This window comes from Schistocerca nitens, chromosome 3, assembly GCF_023898315.1.
Source record: "Schistocerca nitens isolate TAMUIC-IGC-003100 chromosome 3, iqSchNite1.1, whole genome shotgun sequence".
NCBI lineage: Eukaryota > Metazoa > Arthropoda > Insecta > Orthoptera > Acrididae > Schistocerca > Schistocerca nitens.
Genome location: NC_064616.1, coordinates 314514001 through 314526735, shown reverse-complemented (window position 1 = coordinate 314526735; position 12735 = coordinate 314514001). Strand labels below are relative to the sequence as shown.

The 12735-nt window shown below is 41.7% G+C and overlaps 2 non-coding genes across 2 annotated transcripts; one reads left to right on the top strand and one right to left on the bottom strand.

The window, feature by feature from the left end:
• Window positions 1-9056: 9056 nt before the first annotated feature.
• Window positions 9057-9131, bottom strand: Trnas-cga (transfer RNA serine (anticodon CGA)). Its single transcript has one exon. It is a non-coding gene; the product is annotated as a tRNA-Ser (tRNA).
• Window positions 9132-9490: 359 nt separating this feature from the next.
• On the top strand, window positions 9491-9565 carry Trnas-cga (transfer RNA serine (anticodon CGA)). Its single transcript has one exon. It is a non-coding gene; the product is annotated as a tRNA-Ser (tRNA).
• The last annotated feature ends 3170 nt before the right edge of the window (window positions 9566-12735 follow it).

Sequence of the window (12735 nt, the reverse complement as noted above, 5' to 3'; positions counted from 1 at the left end):
TGAAATTATTATAATTAAATACAATGAAAATTGAAACTATGTTTTGCCCGCATCTCGTGGTCGTGCGGTAGCGTTCTCGCTTCCCACGCCCGGGTTCCCGGGTTCGATTCCCGGCGGGGTCAGGGATTTTCTCTGCCTCGTGATGGCTGGGTGTTGTGTGATGTCCTTAGGTTAGTTAGGTTTAAGTAGTTCTAAGTTCTAGGGGACTGATGACCATAGATGTTAAGTCCCATAGTGCTCAGAGCCATTTGAACCATTTGAAACTATGTTTATAAATGTTATTTAAGTTTGTAGCTACCGTAATCTACTCTAATCAGAAATGTAAATGCAGAAAATGTGCTCAGAAAAAAAAGGTATTGGACGCAGCAAATTTAACTTTCAGTGTCAGTTCTGTAATTACGAAGCCTGTCTTTCCCCATGTTCGTTGAAAAACAATGTTCCGTACTTTAATATCCGAAACTAAGTAAACAAATTTCTTAGATGATGTCTGTGACCAATACTAACTAACATCAGTAGTTCATTGTTTCTGTGGTAAGAATAACAGCTGAAGGAAAAAGCATCTAAACTCTGAGTTATAAGCACTGGCTTTGGTGTAGAAAAAAATGGTTCAAATGGCTCTGAGCACTATGGGACTCAACTGCTGAGGTCATTAGTCCCCTATAACCTAGAACTAGTTAAACCTAACTAACCTAAGGACATCACAAACATCCATGCCCGAGGCAGGATTCGAACCTGCGACCGTAACGGTCGTGCGGCTCCAGACTGTAGCGCCTTTAACCGCTCGGCCACTCCGGCCGGCGGCTTTGGTGTAGAAGACGAAGCATTTGTAGACACTGTGTTATGGATAAGTAACGTTTACATCCTTGCCATCTACATCATAAGATTTGGAACCGTTACTGTGATACATATGAATGGAAACCTTCTGCTCTGTATACGAACACTTCGCGATATTTCTTCGTGGCATTTACTTTCTAAATATAATGAAATGGCACGTCACAGTCTGCATAATATCTTTGAATTTTCACATGTTCTGTAATACAGGATAACACTGCATCCAACATGCAACCAAAGTTAGTACTGTTAATATTGTCTCTATGATACAAGTATGTATGCTCTTGCGCACTCTGATTCAACATATTGCACCATGAACAACAGTTAATTCGCTCTAATTCAGCCGGAAATATCTCGTGCAACGTATCGTACGATTGCATAAACCAGCGGAAAAATGCTCCTGTCGGAATACAAAAAGGCGACTAGGTTCCTCTGGAAAAGACTCTGATAGACAAGTGGGCAACCACCTGGCTCCGTCTTCATTCCGCCTTCCTCACCAAAGATTTTGGCGAGCAAACGGATTCACGCTCTTTTAACACAGAACATTCTAGATCTTGTTAACCAGTCTCTCTTTGTAGTTAAGCCCTCAGACAACAGCCAGTGTCTTAGCCTCTCTCCTACCGTTTCATTTTCCTCCCACTGATTTACGGTATATCCCACAGTCATCGTGTGCTTTCTCACTGTATCCTTTTCTCCTTTTTTGCCACTGCCTCTGTCCCCATCATCATTGGGAACCCTAAAATTCTTGGGAGTTTCCAGCTTATCTTTCCCCCTATACTTAACGTGTTGAGAATTTCGGTCCAATATGCACTCGAACCTATACACATGTGTTAAAGTTCGACATTCTTCCCCCCCCCCCCCCCCCCCCCGCCACCATACTCCCCCCCCCCCCGCCAGATCTAGACCTATGTATGGTGTCTACACACCTCCACTGTCTCCTCTCTAGCGGAACGTATTCGCCCTTTTGTGTTCTGACACCAGCCGTTTTTACGTCAGTTCCCTTTTTGTCTGATTCTATCTCTAAGCATCTTTCTTTCCCGTTTACGGCCACTGTCTCTCACTAACAATCAATGTCTCCTCTGTCTTTGGCTGCCATTGCTATTGCCTTCATCCATCACTCTTTCTCTTTCACTGACGCTGTCTCATCTCTCTTTCATCGCCAATGTGGCTATGCTATTCCCCTTCATATCTGTCTTTTCTGTCTTTTGCAGCGGAAAGTATTCACCTTTTTGTGTTCCGACACCAGTATTTTTACACCAGTTCCCTTTTTTCCCGCTACATCAAGGTAAGTAGCTTTTACTGAGGTAACAAAAAGTCATCGGATAGCTAGATGCACGTATGCAGACGGCGGTAGTATCGCGTACTCGAAGTGTTGGCAGGTTGTACTGAGGTGATTCACGCGAAAAAGTTTCTGACGTAATTATAACCACACGACAGGAATTAACAGACTTTGAACATGAAATGGTAGCTGGAGCTAGATACATGGCACATTCCACTTTGGAAATCGTTAGGGAATTCAATATTACGAGAGCTACAGTATCAAGGGTGTGCTGAGTATACCAAATGTGAGGCATTACCTCCCACCACGGTCTCCACTTAACAACCAGGAGCAGCGGCATTTGTGTAGAGGTGTCAGTGCTAACAGAAAACCGGCACTACTTGAAATAGCCGCTGAAATCAATGTGGGACGTACGACGGAAGTTTCCGTTAAGACGTTGAGGAGAAATTTTGTGTTAACGGGCTATGGCAGCAGACGACCGACGTGAGTGCCTTTGCTGACAGTACGTCGCCTGCAGCACCTCTCCTGGGCTCGTGAATATATCGGTTGGACACTAGAATGGAAATGGTTACGTTCGGCTCCTTGGAGTCCACTTGCACTCATTCATTGATGGAATTTTGTGGATGACAATGCTCCATGTCATTGGGCCACAACTGTTTGTGACTGGTTTGAAGAACACTCCGGACACTTCGAGCGAATGATTTGACCACTCAGATTACACGAGATGAACTTGATCAAACATTTATGGGTCATAATCGAATGGTCAGTTTGTGCACAAAATTTTGCACCGGCAACACTATCGCAATTATGGACACCTATATAGGCAGCAGGGCTCAGTAATTCCGCAGGGGACGTCCAACGACTTGTTGAGTCCACGCCATGTCGAGCTGTTGCACTACGCCGGGCAAAACGAGGTCTGACACGATATTAGGAGATATATATTGACTTTTGTCATCTCAGTTTATACAGAACGGCTTCTATACGTCAGTAATATTTTGACAGTTTATTTATATACTTCGGCACATTTATATACCTTGAATCCGCAGCTCGTGGCCTCGCTTCCTGTGCACGGGGTCCCGCGTTCGATTCCCGGCGGGGTCAGGGATTTTCCCTGCCTCGAGATGACTGGGTGTTGTGTTGTCTTCATCATCATCATTCATCCCCATTACGGTTGGAGGAAGGCAATGCCAAACCACCTCCGCTGCGACCTTGCCTAGTCGGCAGTGCGGGTCTCCCGCATCGTTCCCTACGCACCTTAGAGTATGGGACGTCATCATCAATATACCTTGACACATGAACAACAAATACGTACACATATTACAAGTATTACACTGAATTTGCGGTGTTTTCAGTTTTGCATTTTTTTGGCAGTCATTTTAAGTTTTTCAGGCATGTTAACACCGTTTTCAGGGGACACTGTATATGAAATTCGTTGAAAGTTGACATTTTCTGTTATCTACTCTATAATGTACTTTGGACTTTCCTGAATATTTTGGTATATAATACATTAAAATCAGACAATTGTGAGACCTTCTAATAATATTTTGAATATTGACGCGTGACTGTACAATTTCGGAGCTACTCATATACTGCGACAGCTGAGTAGTCACATCTGGGGGAAACAGTCTAGAAGGCTGGGAATTGCTTTGTTTTGCGCCTACTTCTACGTCTCAGAAGTTGGCATTACGAATAAACAAATCAGTCCTTTGTTTCTGAAACTAGTTTTCGTTGAAAGTAGTGTGATTATCGCCTATTTTTGTAGTAATTTCTATTGCTTTTTATACGTAATTAAAATGACACAGCGTAGAAGTAACTTCAAGAAGCGCAAATTTGCGGGTAACAGATATGTGAGATCTGCATTTTCTTCTGAAGTGCTTGAAAACACGTGCGCTAGTAGTGAAGGAAACCACGGTAATGTTTCTGAAGTGACTACGCCCCCAACTGCATCGAAAAGGAAAGGAACTTTAGAAATGGGTGAAAAGTAATGATACTATGGACAACGTCACTATTGATCTGCAAGTCCTTGCAGAAGTTCTTTCTGAAACTGTCTCTTGCTGTCTTGGTGGTGGTGAAATTAAACTTTGTGTCTAAATTAATTATTAAATGTCAGATGTGCAAAAACTAAAAAGTATTTCATACTTCATCGAAGTGTTCAGGTAATGAATTGTATGAAACTAATGTGAGACTGTTGTATGGCCTTAGATGCATTGGTAAAGGTGCAAAGGCTGGTAATGTTCTCTGCACTGTGTTGAATTTGTGAAAACCACCTTCTAGCTGTACGAAATATGTAACAGTAATTGGAGACTCTGTAAATGCTATGGCTGAAGATTCAGTGGTTGCTGCTACATCAGAAGCTGTTGAACGAAATGAGGGTGACACAGACATCAGCACTGCTGTGGATGGATCCTAGCTGAAGCGCGGGTTTAGTTCTAAAAATGGTTTTACATCTGCAATAAGTATTGACACTGGAAAAATTTTGGATTTTGAAGTCTCAGTAAGAACTGCCAAATTTGTACAGAACCCTCTCCTTGTGTCCACAAAGTTAATTAAAACAACATTTAGACCTCAGACGTGCACATTTTACTGCTGAAGTACAACATCAAACCTCTTGACCTTGCTAAGGACAACGATAACGTTAAAAATTTCGAAGTTACCAGAAAGTATCATCTTCAGAACATATAGTAACATTTTCGACCATCTGCCGTGAATAGAAACGATAGAAGTGGCCATCTCCACTTTTCATATCCAAAAATCAGGGTTTTTCGAATTATTTTCTGGAATTGCCCGTTAACAAGTACTGCTTTTATAAGCCGTCTAAGATCCACCGTTGACCGCATCTGGTGGAAAAGAACCAACCGATTTGCTCAATTTGTCTACACTGGAGAAAGTGTGTAATGTTTAAATTTTAAGCATACACTGTAGGATAATTACAGTGTATTAGTTCTCCCGATAGGCATAGAAATGGTCGATAGTACGAGGGGTATTCAAAAGCGTTGGCCCTTTAAATCTGTGATCAACAGAACACGAGACATGGACTCCCGAGAAATCGATTTTTTTTTTTGCGTGGCTTTTTGGAACATATTGGTACCGCACACTTCCACACGTTACGTTTAAATCATGTCACATCTTCTTCGAAATAACAGTAATATTTTGTTGCTAAGATTGGAAGTGAGGTCCAATCACACATCTTGCCCCGGACACATTTCTGACTGTCAACGGCCCATGTCGTGTGCTGTGGCGTCATGATTATCAGATATCACTACAACAGATTTTGTTTCTAACACAATGTTGGTGGTGTATCTCGGTTGCAACTGTAGAGCACCGGTTGGTTGGGTCTTAGCTGCCTCTCTCAATATACTTTTTGGAACATATTGGTACCGCACACTGCCATACGTTACGTTTAAATCATGTCACATCTTCTTAAAAATAACACTAATATTTTGCTGCTAAGATTGGAAGTGGGGTCCAATCGCACATCTTGCCCCGGGCCCATTTCTGGCTGTCAACGGCCCATGTCGTGTACTGTGGACGTCATGATTATCAGATATCACTACAACAGACTTTGTTTCTAACACAATATTGGTGGTGTACCACGGTTGCAACTGCAGGGTTCCAGTTGGTTGGTTCTTAGCTGCCTCTCTCAATATACCATAGAAATTATGGATATTTAAGAGAGTTAGTCCAAAGTTTATTCTCCAATGTAATTCATGCACTGAAACTGGCGGTTGTCACTTTGAAGAGTTACTGTCGCTAAAAGGTGTGAGTTGTTTGCTGTTGTTGTGTTAGTCTTCAGTTCAGAGACTGGTTTGATGCAGCTCTCCATGCTACTCTATCCTGTGCAAGCTTCTTCATCTCCAAGTAACTACTGCAACCTAAATCCTTCTGAATCTGCTAAGTGTATTCATCTCTCGGTCAACCCTCTACGATTTTTAACCTCCACGCGGCCCTCCAGTACTAAATTGGTGATCCCTTGATATTTCAGAACATTTCCTACCAACCGTTCCCTCTTCTAGTCAAGTTGCGCCACAAATTCCTCTTCTCCCCAATTCGATTCAGTACCTCCTCATTAGTTACGTGATCTACTCATGTAATCTTCAGCACTCTTCTGTAGCAGCTTCTATTCTCTTCTTGAGTAAACGATTTATCGTCCATGTTTCACTTCCATGCATTACTGCACTCCATACAAATACTTCAAGTAAAGACTTCCAGACAGTTAAATCTGTACTTGATGTTAACAAACTTCTCTTCTTCAGAAACGCTTTCCTTGTCATCGCCAATCTACATTTTATATCCATCATCAGTTTTTTGCTCCCCATATATCAAACTCATCTACTACTTCAAGTGTCTCATTTCCTCATCTAATTCTCCCAGCACCTTCTGATTTAATTCGACTACATTCCATTATCCTCGTTTTGCGTTTGTTGATGTTCATCTTATATCCTCCTTTCAACACATTGTCCATTCCGTTCAACTGCTCTTCCAGGTATGACAGGATTGCAATGTCATCGACAAACCTCAAAGTTTTTATTTCTTCTCTATGGATTTTAATTCCTATTCCAAATTTTTCTTCTCTTTCTGTTACTGCTTCCTCAATATACAGTTTCAATAACATTGGGGATAGGCTACAACCCTGTATAACTTCCGTCCCAACCACTGCTTCCCTTTCATGCCCCTCGACTCTTATAAGTGCCATCAGGTTTCTGTACAAATTGTATACAGCCTTTCGCTCCCTGTATTAAACCCCTGCCACTTTCAGAATTTGAAAGAGTAATCCAGTCAACATTTTCAAAAGCTTTGTCTAAGTCTACAAATGCTAGAAACGTAGGTTTGCCTTTCCTTAATCTACCTTCTAAGATAAGTCGTAGGGTCAGTATTGCCTCACGTGTTCCAACATTTCTACGGAATCCAAACTGATCTTAACCGAGGTCGGCTTCTATCAGTTTTTCCATTCGTCTGTAAAGAATTCGTGTTACTATTTTACAGCCGTGACTTAATAAACTGATAGTTGGGAAATTTTCACATCTGTCAACACCTGCTTTCTTTGGAGTTAGAATTATTATACTCTTCTTGAAGTCTAAAGTTATTTCGCCTGTCTCATACATCCTACTCACCAGATGGCAGATTTTCGCCATGGCTGGCTCTCCGAAGGCTATCAGTAGTTCTAACGGAATGTTGTCTACTCCCGGGTCCTTGGTTTGACTTAGGTCTTTCAGTGCTATGTCAAGTTCTTCACGCAGCATCATATCTCCCATTTAATCTTCATCTACGTCCTCTTCTGTTTCCATAATATTGCCCTGAAGTACATTGACCTTGTATAGACCCTCTGTATAGTCCTTCCATCTTTCTGCTTTCCCTTCTTTGCTTAGAACTGGGTTTCCATCTGAGCTCTTGATATTCATACAAGTGGCACTCTTTTCTCCAAAGGTCTCTTTAATTTTCCTGTAACCAGTATCTATCTTACCCTTAGCGATATATGCCTCTACATCCTTATATTTGTACTCTAGCCATCCCTGCTTAGTCATTTTGCACTTCCTGTCGATCTCATTTTTGAGACGTTTGTATTCCTTTTTGCCTGCTTCATTTACTGCGTTTTTATGTTTTGTCCTTTCATTACTTATATTCAATATCTCTTCTGTTACTCAAGGATTTCTACTAGCCCTCGTCTTTTTGCCAACTTGACCTTCTGCTTCTTTCACTATTTCATTTCTCAAGGCTACCCATTCTTCCTCAACCGTATTTCTTTCCCCCATTCTTGTCAATCATTCCCTAATGCTCTCTCTGAAACTCTCTACCACCTCTGGTTCTTTCAGTTTATCCAGTTCCTATCTCCTTAAATTCCCACCTTTTTGCAGTTTCGTCAGATTTAATCTGCAGTTCGTAACGAATAGATTATGGTCAGAGTCCACATCTGCCCCTGGAAATGCCTTACAACTTAAAACCTGTTTCCTAAATGTCTGTCTCTGTCTTACCATTATATAATCTATGTGAACCCTTCCAGCATCCCCAGGCCTCTTCCACGTATACAGCCTTCTTTCATGTTTATTGAACCAAGTGTGAGCTATGATTACGTTGTGCTCTGTGCAAAATTCTACTAGACCGATTCCTCTTTCATTTCTTACCCCCATTCCATATTCACCTACTAATTTTACTTCTGTTCCTTTCCCTACCATCGAATTCTAGTCTCCCATGACTATTAAATTTTCGTGTCCTTTTGCTATCTGAATAATTTCTTTTATCTCATCGTACGTTTCTTCAATCTCTTCGTCATCTGCGGATCTAGATGGCATTTAATCTTGTACTGCTGTGGTAGGTGAGGGCTTCGTGTCTATCTTGGCTACAATAATGCGTTCACTATGCTGTTCGTAGTAGCTTACCTGCGCTCCTATTTTTTATTCATTATTAAACCTACTCCTGCATTACCCCTATCTGATGTTGTATTTAGAACCCGGTATTCACCTGACCAAAAGTCTTGTTTCTCCTGCCACCGAACTTCAATAATTGCCACTATATCTAACTTTAACCTATTCATTCCCATTTTTAAATTTTCTAACCTGCCTACCCGATTAAGGGATGTGATCAGAATGAGATTTTCACTCTGCAGCGGAGTGTGCGCTGATATGAAACTTCCTGGCAGATTACAACTGTGTGCCGGACCGAGACTCGAACTCGGTACCTTTGCCTTTCGCGGGCAAGTGCTCTACCAACTGAGCTATCCAAGCACGACTCACGCCCCGTGCTCACAGCTTTACTTCTTCCAGTACCTCGTCTCCTACCTTCCAAACTTTACAGAGGCTCCCCTGCGAAACCTGCAGAACTAGCACTCCTGAAAGAAAGGATATTGTGGAGACATGGCTTAGCCAGAGCCTGGGGGATGTTTCCAGAATGAGATTTTCACTCTGCAGCGGAGTGTGCGCTGATTTGAAACTTCCTGGCAGATTAAAACTGTGTGCCGGACCGAGACTCGAACTCGGGACCTTTGCCTTTCGCGGGCAAGTGCTCTACCAACTGAGCTATCCAAGCACGACTCACACCCCGTGCTCACAGCTTTACTTCTCCAGTACCTCGTCTCCTACCTTCCAAACTTTACAGAAGCTCTCCTGCGAACGCTGGAGAACTAGCACTCCTGAAAGAAAGTTCGAGTCTCGGTCTGACACACAGTTTTAATCTGCCAGGAAGTTTCATATCAGCGCACACTCCGCTGCAGAGTGAGAATCTCATTCTGGAAACATCCCCGAGGTTGTAGCTAAGCCATGTCTCCACAATATCCTTTCTTTCAGGAGTGCTAGTTCTGCAGGGTTCGCAGGAGAGCTTCTGTAAAGTTTCGAAGGTAGGAGACGAGGTACTGGAAGAAGTAAAGCTGTGGGGACGGGGCGTGAGTCGTGCTTGGATAGCTCAGTTGGTAGAGCACTTGCCCGCGAAAGGCAAAGGTCCCGAGTTCGAGTCTCGGTCCGGCACACAGTTTTAATCTTCCAGGAAGTTTCAAGGGATGTGATATTCCACGCTCCGATTGGTAGAACGCCAGTTTTGTTTCTCCTGGTAACGATGTCCTCCTGAGTAGTCCCCCTCCAGAGATCTGATGGGGGACTATTTTACCTCCTGAATATTTTACCCAAGAGGACGCCACCATCATTTAACCATACGGAAAAGCTGCATGCCCTCAGGAGAAATTACTGTTGTAGTTTCCCCTTGCTTTCAGCTGTTCGCAGTAGCAGCACAGAAAGACCGTGTTGGTTTATGTTACAAGGCCATATCAGTCAGTGATCCAGACTGTTGCCCCTGCAACTACTGAAAAGGCTGCTGCCCCTCTTCAGGAACCACACGTTTGTCTGGCCTCTCAACAGATACCTCTCCGTTGTGGTTGCACCTACGGTACGACTATATGTATTGCTGAGACACGCAAGCCTCCCCACCAATGGCAAAGTCCATTGTTCATGGGAAGAGGCGTTGTTAGTATGAATGTAAAACTAAAAATTCATTTCAGACCATTAGTTGCTTACCTCAAAGCACTCAGTTTAGAGTCTTTTACCACTTAAAAAATTTTGCTGCTAACGACCTGGGACACTCTATAAATGTTATTTGATGTAAGTTATTCACTGTTTCATTCCATGGAGAACTGTCGTCCCAATATACCTACAGTTCAATATGGAACTCGAACTCCGCTGTGTTTTGGTGCCTTTAACATATGCAGAAAATTAACGGTTGAAACGGATGGTAAATGCCTGAGGGAAAAAGTAATAAGGTCTCTTAGTCATCTAATCACAAGCCTTTTGTTCTGCAGTCTGACATCCCCGCGCCGGCTGGAGTGGCCGAGCGGTTCTAGGCGCTTCAATCTGGAACCGCGCGACCGGTACGGTCGCAGGTTCGAATCCTGCCTCGGGCATGGATGTGTGTGATGTCCTTAGGTTAGTTAGGTTTAAGTAGTTCTAGGTTCTAGGAGACTGATGACCTCAGGTGTTAAGTCCCATTGTGCTCAGAGGCATTTGAACCATTTGACATCCCCGCACTCAGTTGTGCTGTATTATTCAGATCTTATCCCATAACAATTGTGTGACTTAGGTCAACACGTCAGTGGACTTTTCTCAGGCTTGACGAGCCTTTCAAGAGTTATAAGTGTTCTGTTCAGAACTTGTCGCAGATACCTAAGGACGGCTTGTCTCCTCCCTCCAGCCACTACTCTTTGCTATCGTGATCTTACTTAGAACCGAACTGGAACCAATATTTTGTATTTTGTTATTGAGAGGTCGGACGGGAGATTCGTAAAGTATCGTTTCATCAATAAATTGTCTACCAGTAATGTATATTCTGTCATTCAGTTTAATGTAAATCATAACAGATTAAAATCACAGATTTAAATATGCCACTGTTAAAATACGAAATTCTGTATAAGAAATTTGACTGGGAAACGCTGAATAGGTATCGTCTAATTTATTTACTGGCATAATGGTTCAAATGGCTCTAGGCACTATGGGAGTTAACATCTGATATCATCAGTCCCCTAGACTTAGAAACTGACCTAAGGACATCACACACATCCATGCCTGATGCAGGATTCGAACCTGCGACCGTAGCAGCAGCGCGGTTCCGGACTGAAGAGCCTAGAACCGCTCGGCCACAGCGGCCGGCTTATTTACTGACATCTTTTTAAAAAATATTCGAGAAAATAATGTAGTTGAGAATAGTGATACACTTTAGCTGAAACAATTTACTTAGGACGTCACAGTTTGTATCGAGACGGGTTGATCGACTGAGAATGTTATTTATACGTTTATCATTAAAGATTGCAAGCCTCAAATAAAAAATTTGCGTCAGTTGGTATTTTTGGGATTTATCCTAGTCAAATGATTATTTGTTCATTATACTCTCAGAAAGTGGAAGATTTTATGGCGTTGATGATTTTACAAACAACTCGATTGAATCGCACTGAACAAAAATAAAACAGAACGTTGTGTTGAATAGTTCAAAGCAGTACTAATCCTATTCTGTTCATTACATTGACGTTCCAGTTGGCATACATCAAGTAGATTTGGTACTTGCTACAGACGTCACAAACGTTATAATTGATCCTCTGTCAAATTTTTTCAAAAAATTGTTAAGTAATTTTCTGAAATGGGCTGTCTTTTAACTGAAAACCAGTATATTCAGTCCTGTACAATAAATAGAATAGCATCCGATGTTAAAATAGCACATGAACGGACTCATTAAACAGGACAGAATATTCTAAATTTTGAACTGTACATAGTGATGAAAACTTGATCAGAATGAAACGTACTACTGAGCTGCTCAAATGAATAAGTTCAAAATATTTTGCTCTTCATATTATTGCTAGTTTAGGAATATGTTGCATATTTCCACAGATTAAAATATTACGGCATAATGCCCTGTGGTAACTCGTTACTTACAAAGAAGGTACTATTTGTACAAAAGCGAGCAGTGAGAATAATATATTATGGTGCTCACCTATAATTGTCTTGTAGTTGCCTCTTCAAGGAGTCAGCTATTTTAACAGATTCTTCACATTATATATATTCGAAAATGAAATTGATCATAAATAACTATCACAGAAGAAGAATAATAGCTACAGATACAATACTAGAAAAAATAAGCTGTATTACACTTAAATAAACCTGTCATTGACTAAGAGAGGAGTTTAAAATGCAGTCACAAAAATTTTTGATCATTTGACCAATTACGTAAGATGCATGTGAATTTGAAAAGCACATTCTGAATCTCTCCCAAAATAATTTCTTCCAGACAACTCCTTTTAGACTATAGACGAATATTTGTTAGAAACTGGTAGGATGGGTAGCTTAAAAACACTTACATGTATGTGTATCACTAGTTTCATGAGTAGCATTAAAGACTAATATTTTTATACTTACAAATTTATGTCAGTACGTCATATTGCAACCTGCAGATGACCGACATCTACCTATACTAACAAACACATTATCTACATTGATCAGCCAGAACATTATGACCACCGACCTGCTATCGATATAAACCCGTCCAGGCGATAGCAGCGTCACCTTGGGAGGAATGATTGCTAGTCAGACACACGCCCAGTGCTTGCTGTTCATGTGTCGAATGGAGAAGGCGAACGATGTATCTGACTTCGACCAATGCAG